The sequence below is a fragment of the Notolepis coatsorum genome (genome assembly GCF_963971535.1).
Source record: "Notolepis coatsorum genome assembly, contig: SUPER_15_unloc_7, whole genome shotgun sequence".
NCBI lineage: Eukaryota > Metazoa > Chordata > Actinopteri > Aulopiformes > Paralepididae > Notolepis > Notolepis coatsorum.
The window spans coordinates 316,732-326,767 of NW_028174860.1; positions in this window are offsets into that span (position 1 = coordinate 316,732).

The window sequence follows — 10,036 nt, forward strand, 5'->3', positions numbered from 1 at the left end:
ATTCATTCATTCATTTACACAGTGGTCCCATTTCTACGCCTCTCCTTTTACTGAAGCTTTACATGCACTCTCATGCACAAGTCCCCATATGGGTTATAAGCTTTTCATACTCTAAGTACCATGGAGATTGGCGGAACGCTCCGGGAGCACATAGTGGGAAAACAAGTATAATTACAATCACAATTGTGCCATATGCACCACACGTTATTACAGTAAACGAAAGAGAGTGGGCCCACACTGAAAATCAAAATACCTTATAAATGCGGACATTACCAAAATAATAAAGTTGGGGCGCCCTTAATCGCTGGTGCACGTGCAAGCTCAAAGTACCTTATCCTCTTCGCCCTTAGAGAGCATGCTATTGAAAAAGAGAATGTTCGCCGATAATGTTCCAGGGCGCTTGGAGCGCTAACAGTACCTGTTGTGAGTGTACCAACCGAGTGCTGGCCCGCTCCCGCAACGAATGTCTGTGACGCGAGTTGGCCGTCGTACGGTCCCGTGGTTGTCACCTGTGATAGCAAGGGGGCTGGCTGGGCTGACGTTAGGCAGGCGAATCGCTGGACTGGCGGTCGGCTAGGAGAATGTTGGAGGCGGGTGAAGTCCGGAGAAGTCTGGCGGCGGTGTCTGCTCCGAGGGCTGGAAGACGGCGGAGCGACGCGTGAGCTAACTAGGCTAACAGGCCTATACTTGGAGCTAAGCTCTGGTCAGTGTGACCAAACGATTCTCCCGACTATACGTTCTAAACGCTGCTCGCGGCGGGTCAGCGGTGCCGTCCAGCTGTCGAACGTCTTCTTCTGGGGTCAACGTGCCCTAATCACTATACTGGGATCCCACGTGTCCTTTGTATGGTAAGCTCTTCGCCGACACACCTGCTTGCTTCTGTGGAATTTGACGAAAGAGAGAGTCCCGTGTATCCAGCTCCTCCTTCATACCAGCCTCTCCTTCACCTGTCTCCTTTGCCAGCCCAACGCCCACCAGCTCCCCCTGGTGATAGTCTTCCACACTGTCCCACTGAGTCCCAGGGCAAAACGGGTCAAGAGATTACACAGCAGTTATCAGGGACTAAACACGTTTCGCAATTATGCCACATCAATGTGGAACGCCCTACCCAAAGCTGTAAAGGAATGTGGATCACTACCCACTTTCAAAACCTCTCTCAAGGGACACCTACGGGAGACTGCAATTCAACACAGGCCCCTGTAAATATCCTAACCTGTAACGTTCGGGAGACTATCATCTTAGGATTGTCTCCCACTGTCTACCTGGGTCACTCTTGTTGTTATGGTTCACCTTGTATGTCACCACTGATTGCTGTCATCACTAATTGTCTGTCACACCTGGGTGCTGTCATTGGCTGTCAGACTGCTGCTCCTCATTGACAGCGTGGAATGTTGAGAATGTGACGTATTTAACATTTGCTCTATTCCTTGTTCTTTGCTAGAGCTTCACCTAATTCTACGGACGTATCTACCGCTGGACAAGCACAGACATATTGTCTTCTTCCTATTATAGTATTTGCTTTTCCCTTGTTAATAAACAGTACTACTGTTTTGGAATAGTAAAACATTCTCCGTCTCGTTCTTCTACCTCGACAACTTGGAAGTCACTCACCCGTTCGTAACAGAAGCTCTAGCCATCATGACTTCCAACGAGGAGATACGGGACGAGATGGTGAGCCTACGGGACCAGCTCAGGATCATGATGGAGCGGCAGATGGCAGTCGGTGTCGAGCTGGGTCGATTGGGAGATGTTTCCCTGGCTTCTCAGGAGACGGCGGAGACAGCGTTGGCGGCGGTGAACCAGGCTCGCTCTACGGCCGCTGGGACGACATCAACGAGGATATCCGCAGCCGGAGCATCATCGATCGGCGGGGAAGGCGAGCGGGGGTATCCGGTGGATCGGGAGGACTACCGAGAGCCACGTCTGCCCGCGCCGGAGCGCTATGGAGGGGCTCCTACCGGCTGCCGTGAGTTTATCGCCCAGTGCTCTCTCATTTTTCAACTACAGCCGCGTACTTTCCCCAGTGGTGTGGCTCGGGTAGCCTATATTATAACTCTCCTCACGGGTCGTGCTCTCTCTTGGGCCACAGCGGAGTGGGAGAGTGGGTCTGTGGTCTGCCGCGACGCGGATGCCTTCGCCCTGGAGTTGCGCCGTGTATTCGATACCTCCAGGGTGATTTCCATTTTTACGAGGCCGGCAGTCGACTTATGTCCTGCCGGCAGGGCATTCGCGCCGTAGCAGACTACGCCATTGATTTCCGTATTGTGGCTCGGGAGGCGGACTGGCCTGAGGTTCCCTGCTGTGTCCATTTTTTGCATGGTCTCTCCACTCGCATGCAGGACGAGCTGGCTACGCGGGAGCTACCCGAACGCCTGGATCTATTGATTAACATGGCCATTCGGTTAGATAATCGTCACCGGGAGAGGGGACGCGAGAGGGAGGCTTCGTCACAGGTACTCTTCCGTCCCTCTCCTAGTGTCGATCGGCCAGCATACCAGCCAATGAGAGAGCACTGGGGCGATGACGAGCCCATGCAGCTGGGAGCGTTGAACCTCTCTGAAGCGGAGAAGCAGAGGCGGGTCAACGAGAAGCGCTGTTTTCATTGTGGCCGCACGGGGCATCGCTTCGCCGCCTGTCGGGGCTCGGGAAACGCAGGAGCCCGCTAGGCCTGGGGAAGGTGCTAGCAGGTGGGCATGTCTCTCCGGTCATAAACGTTCACGACTCACGTACTTTTTTTGATGTCACTGTCAGGTGGGGGGATTCTTCTAAAACGGTCAAGGCTTTAGTGGATTCGGGGGCTGCGGGCAACTTGATTCATGTGGGGGTGGCTCTAGAATGGGGGGTTCCTTTAGAGACACTAGAGGTGCCCATCCCTGTCCGTTCGCTGGACGGCCGACCGCTTGGTTGTGGATTTGTTACCCAGTGCACCGGGAAACTGTGGGTTCGGGTGGCGGGTAGCGAGGGGGAATATTTGAATTTTTTTGTTGTTATGTCTCCTCATTCCGACATTGTTTTAGGCCACCCCTGGCTTGTGCTGCATAATCCTCGTATTAATTGGGCTACGGGTGAACTCTCCATGGGAAGCGGCGTCAGCGCTGACGCTGGCGTGAGTTCATCCGTCCCTCCCCCCCTCCCTCTTTTGTCTCTCTCCAGGTTGACGGTGGACGTTGCAGATTCTTTATTATCCCCCAACCCCGATTTGGCAGGTGTTCCTGCGGTCTATTGTGACCTGGCGGACGTTTTTAGTAAAACGCGTGCTAAAGCACTACCGCCTCATAGACCTTACGACTGCGCCATTGATCTTCTACCCGGCGCTTCTCCGCCCCGGGGACGGATGTTCTCTCTCTCCCGCCCTGAGACAGTGTCCATGAACACTTACATTCGAGAGGCATTGTCCGCGGGGCATATCCGACCGTCCACATCCCCTGCAGGCGCTGGCTTCTTTTTTGTGGCTAAAAAAGATGGTGATCAGCGGCCGTGCATAGATTATAGGGGGTTGAATGACGTTTCCATCAAGAACCGTTATCCTTTACCGCTCATGGAAACCGCCTTTGAGTGCTTACAGGGGGCACAGGTCTTTTCTAAACTTGACTTACGTAATGCATACAACTTGGTCAGGATTAGAGAAGGGGACGAGTGGAAAACTGCATTTAATACTCCTAATGGGCATTATGAGTATTTGGTCATGCCTTTTGGTTTAGCTAATGCTCCAGCAGTTTTCCAAGCCCTGGTCAACGACGTGCTGCGGGATCTAATTGGGGTGTCAGTGTTTGTATATTTGGATGACATCCTTATTTTTTCTCGCGATATGGTGCAACACCAACTGCACGTTCGTGAGGCGCTTCAACGTCTCCTTAAGCATCAACTGTTTGTTAAGGCTGAGAAGTGTGTGTTTCACACTGACACCGTTTCCTTCCTGGGCTTTGTGTTGACGAAGGGCGATCTTCGCATGGATCCAGCCAAGGTGAGTGCAGTCTTGGATTGGCCACGGCCTTCGTCGCTCAAGGAGTTACAACGGTTTTTGGGCTTTGCACATTTTTACAGGCGCTTTATTCGCAATTTTAGCGCCTTAGTCAATCCATTAACCGCTCTCACTAAGTCCTCTCTCCCTGGCTTTGAATGGTCGCCTAGGGCAGAGTCGGCCTTCTGCGACCTCAAACGTCGATTTACCTCCGCCCCTGTACTGATCCGTCACGACACAGAGGCTCCGTTCATTGTGGAGGTGGATGCCTCTGACACCGCGGTGGGGGGGGTAATCTCGCAGAGATGTTTAAAGGATGGTAAGGTGCATCCTTGTGCCTTCTTTTCGCGCCGGCTGTCTCTGGCCGAGCGTAACTACGACGTGGGTAATCGGGAGTTATTGGCAGTCAAATTGGCATTGGAGGAATGGAGACATTGGTTAGAGGGGGCGGCACATCCTTTCATTGTTTGGACTGACCATAAGAACTTGGCTTACATCCAAGGGGCTAAACGCCTTAACGCTCGCCAGGCCAGGTGGGCGTTATTCTTCACTCGATTTCGGTTTACCATCTCCTATCGACCCGGTTCCAAGAACGTCAAGCCTGACGCCCTGTCACGTCAGTTTGATCTTCCGGGTCGAGAGGAGAAGCCCCACCCTATTATTCCACAGGCCTTGATTTTGGCACCCGTGTCATGGGGCATAGATAGGGTGGTGAGGTCGGCTCAGGCACGGGAGCCCGATCCCGGTGGGGGTCCTCCGGGTCGGATGTATGTGCCCAAGGCGGCACGCTCACGCCTGCTGCAGTGGGCGCATACATCCTCTCTCACCGGCCACCCTGGGGCCACCAGAACCCTGGAGTTTATCCGTAGGAGGTTTTGGTGGCCGACAGAGGGGGGGGATACACGCTCCTTTGTGGCGGCCTGTCCGGTGTGCGCGCGCAGTAAGACCTCTCGCCGTGCGCCGGCGGGTCTCCTCCGACCGCTTCCTATTCCCAAGCGTCCCTGGTCGCACATATCCCTGGATTTTATTTCCGGTCTTCCCTTATCGGATGGGTTCACTGCCATCCTGGTGGTGGTGGACCGGTTCTCCAAGGCGGCCCACTTCATTCCCCTCCCCAAGCTCCCCTCAGCCCGGGAGACGGCTGACCTTGTGGTGCAGCACGTCTTTCGGGTTCATGGGCTTCCAGTGGATATTGTGTCCGACCGGGGTCCTCAGTTCGCCTCCAGGTTCTGGAAGGCGTTCGCCGCCGGTCTGGGCGCCTCCGTCAGCCTGTCGTCTGGGTTCCATCCGCAGACGAACGGGCAGACGGAGCGTGTCAACCAGGACCTGGAGGGCGTTCTGAGGTGCTACGTTGCTGGGTGTCCGGCGACGTGGAGTAGGAGGTTGGCCTGGGCTGAGTATGCGCATAATACCCTCCTCTCCTCAGTGGCGGCCGTGGGTACTTCGCCACTAGGGGCGCTATACCAAACATTTTGCAAAATGCAAACATGTACAGTACAGTACCACGCAACACTCATGGCAAGACGTGAGCGATTCGACTCACGCTCACGGCAATGAATCGGCTCTTATGAACGAGTCGCTCAGCTGTTACTACAACAACACACAACCAGTCAAAAAAAGTATAGTCTAGACTCTAATTCACAACTTGAAACACAATATATAAATAGAAAAGTTAGAAACAAAACTCGCCCGTCTACAAACACAGGCAGATCTCTCCCTCTCTCCTTCTCTCTCTCACACACAGCGCGACGTGGAATCGATTCGTTACACAATCAGACCTATTATATACCAAGAATAACTTCAGTATGAGTACAGGGCTGTACACATATTTTGCATATTGTTAAACGAGCCAAGGCTAGCTATTAAACTATCGATATGAATCGAAAATCTGGGACCCTGATGTAAACAAGACAAACGTCTTTCTCTGGTCTGCATCCCCTTAACAATGGACCTATCTCAAACCCTGCCCTCTTTTCTTGATCCTCCAATCACAGCTGTCGCTTACCTCGGACTTCCTCGTACAAACAAAGTTTGTCCGAGGTAAGCGACAGCTGTGATTGGAGGATCAAGAAAAGGGGCAGGGTTTGAGATAGGTCTATTGTGTGTATTGAGCCGTACTGTACCCATTCTGCAATCTGTTAATAAAGTTCTCATTCATTCATTCATTCAAACATAGACGATATTGAACAAGCCATAATCCACGTATTTTCAATCCGAGAGAGCTGCAGTAGTTAAATCAATGAGCCATCGACATAGTCAGTGTGGTAAGTAACGTTATTATTGCATCCAAGATTGATACACGGCTGGCTAGGCAGTTGGTAGTCATAGTCTTGTGTTATAAAATAAATAAACAATCAGCAATGTCTCGCTTCATGAATGGCCAGCAGTAGTACTGCTCCTAAAAAAAACTATTTACAAACGTTAACGTTAAGCACAGAGAGAGAGAGAGAGAGAGAGAGAGAGAGAGAGAGAGAGAGAGAGAGAGAGGAGAGAGAGAGAGAGAGAGAGAGAGAGAGAGAGAGAGAGAGAGAGAGAGAGAGAGAGAGAGAGAGAGACTCACTGTTTAGTTGAAACGTCCAGGGCAGGAGAGCTTGATAAACGTGTATAATCCGCCATATAGCTTGTTAGCCAAGTGTTAGCTGAGCTCGTTAGCACAACACTCAACAAGTACATTCCTTTGTCCATTTCCGCTCGAACAGACTGCAAACTACCTGGCGTTCTATCGCCATGCTCTAAGACAAACTCTAACCTTAACCAACTTTGAAAGAGTGCCTAAGCTTAACAGTCTAAAGAACTTGCAGTCACGGCACGCTCGTCTAAGACAAACAGCTGCATGCATCTCACAACAACACAACTATCTCCACCGACCAACCTAGGACCAACCTAGGAACCAAGCTAGAAGCTAGAATTGGAACATTAGAAATTGGATTCGGCCAATCAGAGATCGTCTCTGTGAAATTCTGCCATGGAAAAAAATACTGGCGTCGGCCAATCAGAGAGCGTCTCCGCGAAATGCGGCTATGGAAATCGCGCTCGGATTCCAACATAATAGTCATATTTCAACGCACAACGCCGTATGCACTGATTGGCTGTGACGGAGACAGCGATCAAACTGTGACGCGCACTCAGAGCGCTATCGCTTCTAGCCCGGGCCGAGAAATACGAAAAAATAAAAAAAATAAAAAAAACGTGATGTCACTTCCTGCTTTGGAAAACGAGTGTTTTTTAATTGCGATAATAACGTTATATTGTGCATTGGAAACACAAACATACTTAAAATGAGTAAATATTATTAATTTTAAACATGTTTATATTATTTATAGGGCTATAAAACTAAAAACTAAAAACTTATTTTTCTTGTTCTGTCATATAACCAGGGTAGGGACTGAGGGGGGGCGGCGCCCGAGCGCCCCTAGTGGCGAGCCGCCACTGCCTCTCCTCCTCTACTGGTATGTCTCCCTTTCAGTGTCAATATGGTTTTCAACCTCCTCTGTTTCCCGAACAGGAGCAGGAGGTGGAGGTGCCGTCGGCCCAGGCACATGTGGCTCGCTGTCGCAGGACGTGGAGCAGAGTGCGGACGGCGCTGCAGAAGGCCTCGGTTAAGGCTCAGCGGCAAACTAACCGCAAGCGTCGTCCGGCTCCGGTTTTCCATCCGGGACAGCGGGTTTGGCTTTCCACTCGTGATCTCCCTCTCCGGGTGGAGTCCAGGAAGCTGGCTCCTCGCTTTATAGGGCCCTTTAAAGTGGTGCGTCGGGTGAATCCTATGGCTTACAGGCTACGCCTTCCGGCCTCTATGAGGGTCCATCCGACGTTTCATGTGTCCCTGTTGAAGCCATTCCTCTCATCGCCCTTGTCCCCGCCACTCCCTGCGGTTCCTCCGCCCCGCATTATTGACGGTCAGCCTGTCTATACGGTGCGGAGAATCCTGAGTTGTAGGCGGAGGGGTAGGGGGTTTCAGTTCTTGGTGGATTGGGAGGGGTACGGGGTAGAAGAGCGTTCTTGGGTGCCTCAACGGGACATATTAGATCCCAGCCTGATCGATGATTTCCGGCGGCTGCATCCCGAGGCCCCTAGGTGAACGTCAGGTGCCGTTCGTCGGGGGGGGATACTGTAACGTTCGGGAGACTATCATCTTAGGATTGTCTCCCACTGTCTACCTGGGTCACTCTTGTTGTTATGGTTCACCTTGTATGTCACCACTGATTGCTGTCATCACTAATTGTCTGTCACACCTGGGTGCTGTCATTGGCTGTCAGACTGCTGCTCCTCATTGACAGCGTGGAATGTTGAGAATGTGACGTATTTAACATTTGCTCTATTCCTTGTTCTTTGCTAGAGCTTCACCTAATTCTACGGACGTATCTACCGCTGGACAAGCACAGACAGATTGTCTTCTTCCTATTATAGTATTTGCTTTTCCCTTGTTAATAAACAGTACTACTGTTTTGGAATAGTAAAACATTCTCCGTCTCGTTCTTCTACCTCGACAACTTGGAAGTCACAAAAGTCACTCACCCGTTCGTAACACTAACCCAACCCCCTCCAATGTACAGTCATTTACCTAGTATGGTTCTGTCAATAGTCCAATGTACAATTTTGTTTGTTTGTACAGTGTCTCCTCCCCCCCCCCCTCAATGTACAGTTTTGCTTGTTTATACAGTGTGCCCCCCCCCCCCCCAACCACCTCCAATGTAAATTACCCAGTATGGTTGTCAATATCCCAATGTACCCAACCCCCCCCACCCAACCTCCTCCAATGTACAGTTTCTACGTCAAATGTATATACTCACTTTTCTTGACTCCTTCTGTATCACAAACAGTACTGTATTTGCAAATCTGGTATGTCATAAATGTATAGATGTAGCAGTACTGACTATCTGTATGTCATGTATGTCCTGATGAATTGAAAATGGGGGACCCTGATGTAAACAAGACGAAAGTCTTTCTCTGGTCTGCATCCCCTTAACAATTGTGTGTATTGAGCCGTACTGTATTGTACCCATTCTGCAATCTGTTAATAAAGTTTTCAATCAATCAATCAATCAATCAATCATAAATACAGTTAGGTCGCAAGGAATACAGTTAGAGCACAATGGATTATAGTTAGACACATTCACGTGTCTACAAGAGGAATATACAATACAATATACAATCTAAAGTACAACCTAAGTACAATCTAAGTACAGTAAGTAAAAATGACTCCTGTGAATGTGTTCAGCATGCATGGGTCCAGGGGTGTGATGGGGAAGGATAAGGTGTTTTTTCCTTTATAAAATCACTGAATCTTTGGGGGGCAGAAGAAGACTTTTGTTCTTTGTTTTGACTCACACGTCTGAATGAATGGAAGTGGACAGCCATTTTGAATAATCACGCTGAATTATTGCGGTACACACATTACAAAACCCTTTGTTAAACACTCATTTTCTGTCTGATTTTTATAAACTTGTACTACATAAGACTTCAGCTCCTACCTCTCAGCTGGAACCCAAAAACAGGCATCTGGCAGCAAGTCAACACAAAAGTAAGAAGAACATATTTTATTTCAGTGTGTTTACTTCAAACCTCTGTTTCTCTAATACATTAGCACTCAAAGTGATTTTTCTTTATTGTGTAAGAAACTTCAGAATGTTACCTTTCAAAATAGACCATCTCATGCATGTGCTATAAGAATACAGTATAATATTTAGTTTTATGCAAAATGTGGGGTAAGCTTAAGGTTGATGTTAAGGTTATGGGATGTTATCATAACCCAGGAATACACTCTTTGAGGTAGTCTAAGAGACACAGGTGTGGTTAGTCTAAAAGAAACATTATGCTTTCAGCTTATGTGAAGAGAGATGTTACGATACCTCCAGGTCAGCAGAGGGCGCTCTCAAGAGTGTAGAAGCAGACTGCGTAGCATTGATTCTGCACGGAGCTCGACAGGATGCGAGTCTGAAATACAAGGAGTGTCGTCATTGATAGCGAGCCCCAAACACCAGGTAGGCAATGTTTTAAAATGTCTTACACCTTTTACAAGTGATGCTATACTGCTTTTTCTGCTGTATTGAGCTATAGTTTACTATGGACTACGTG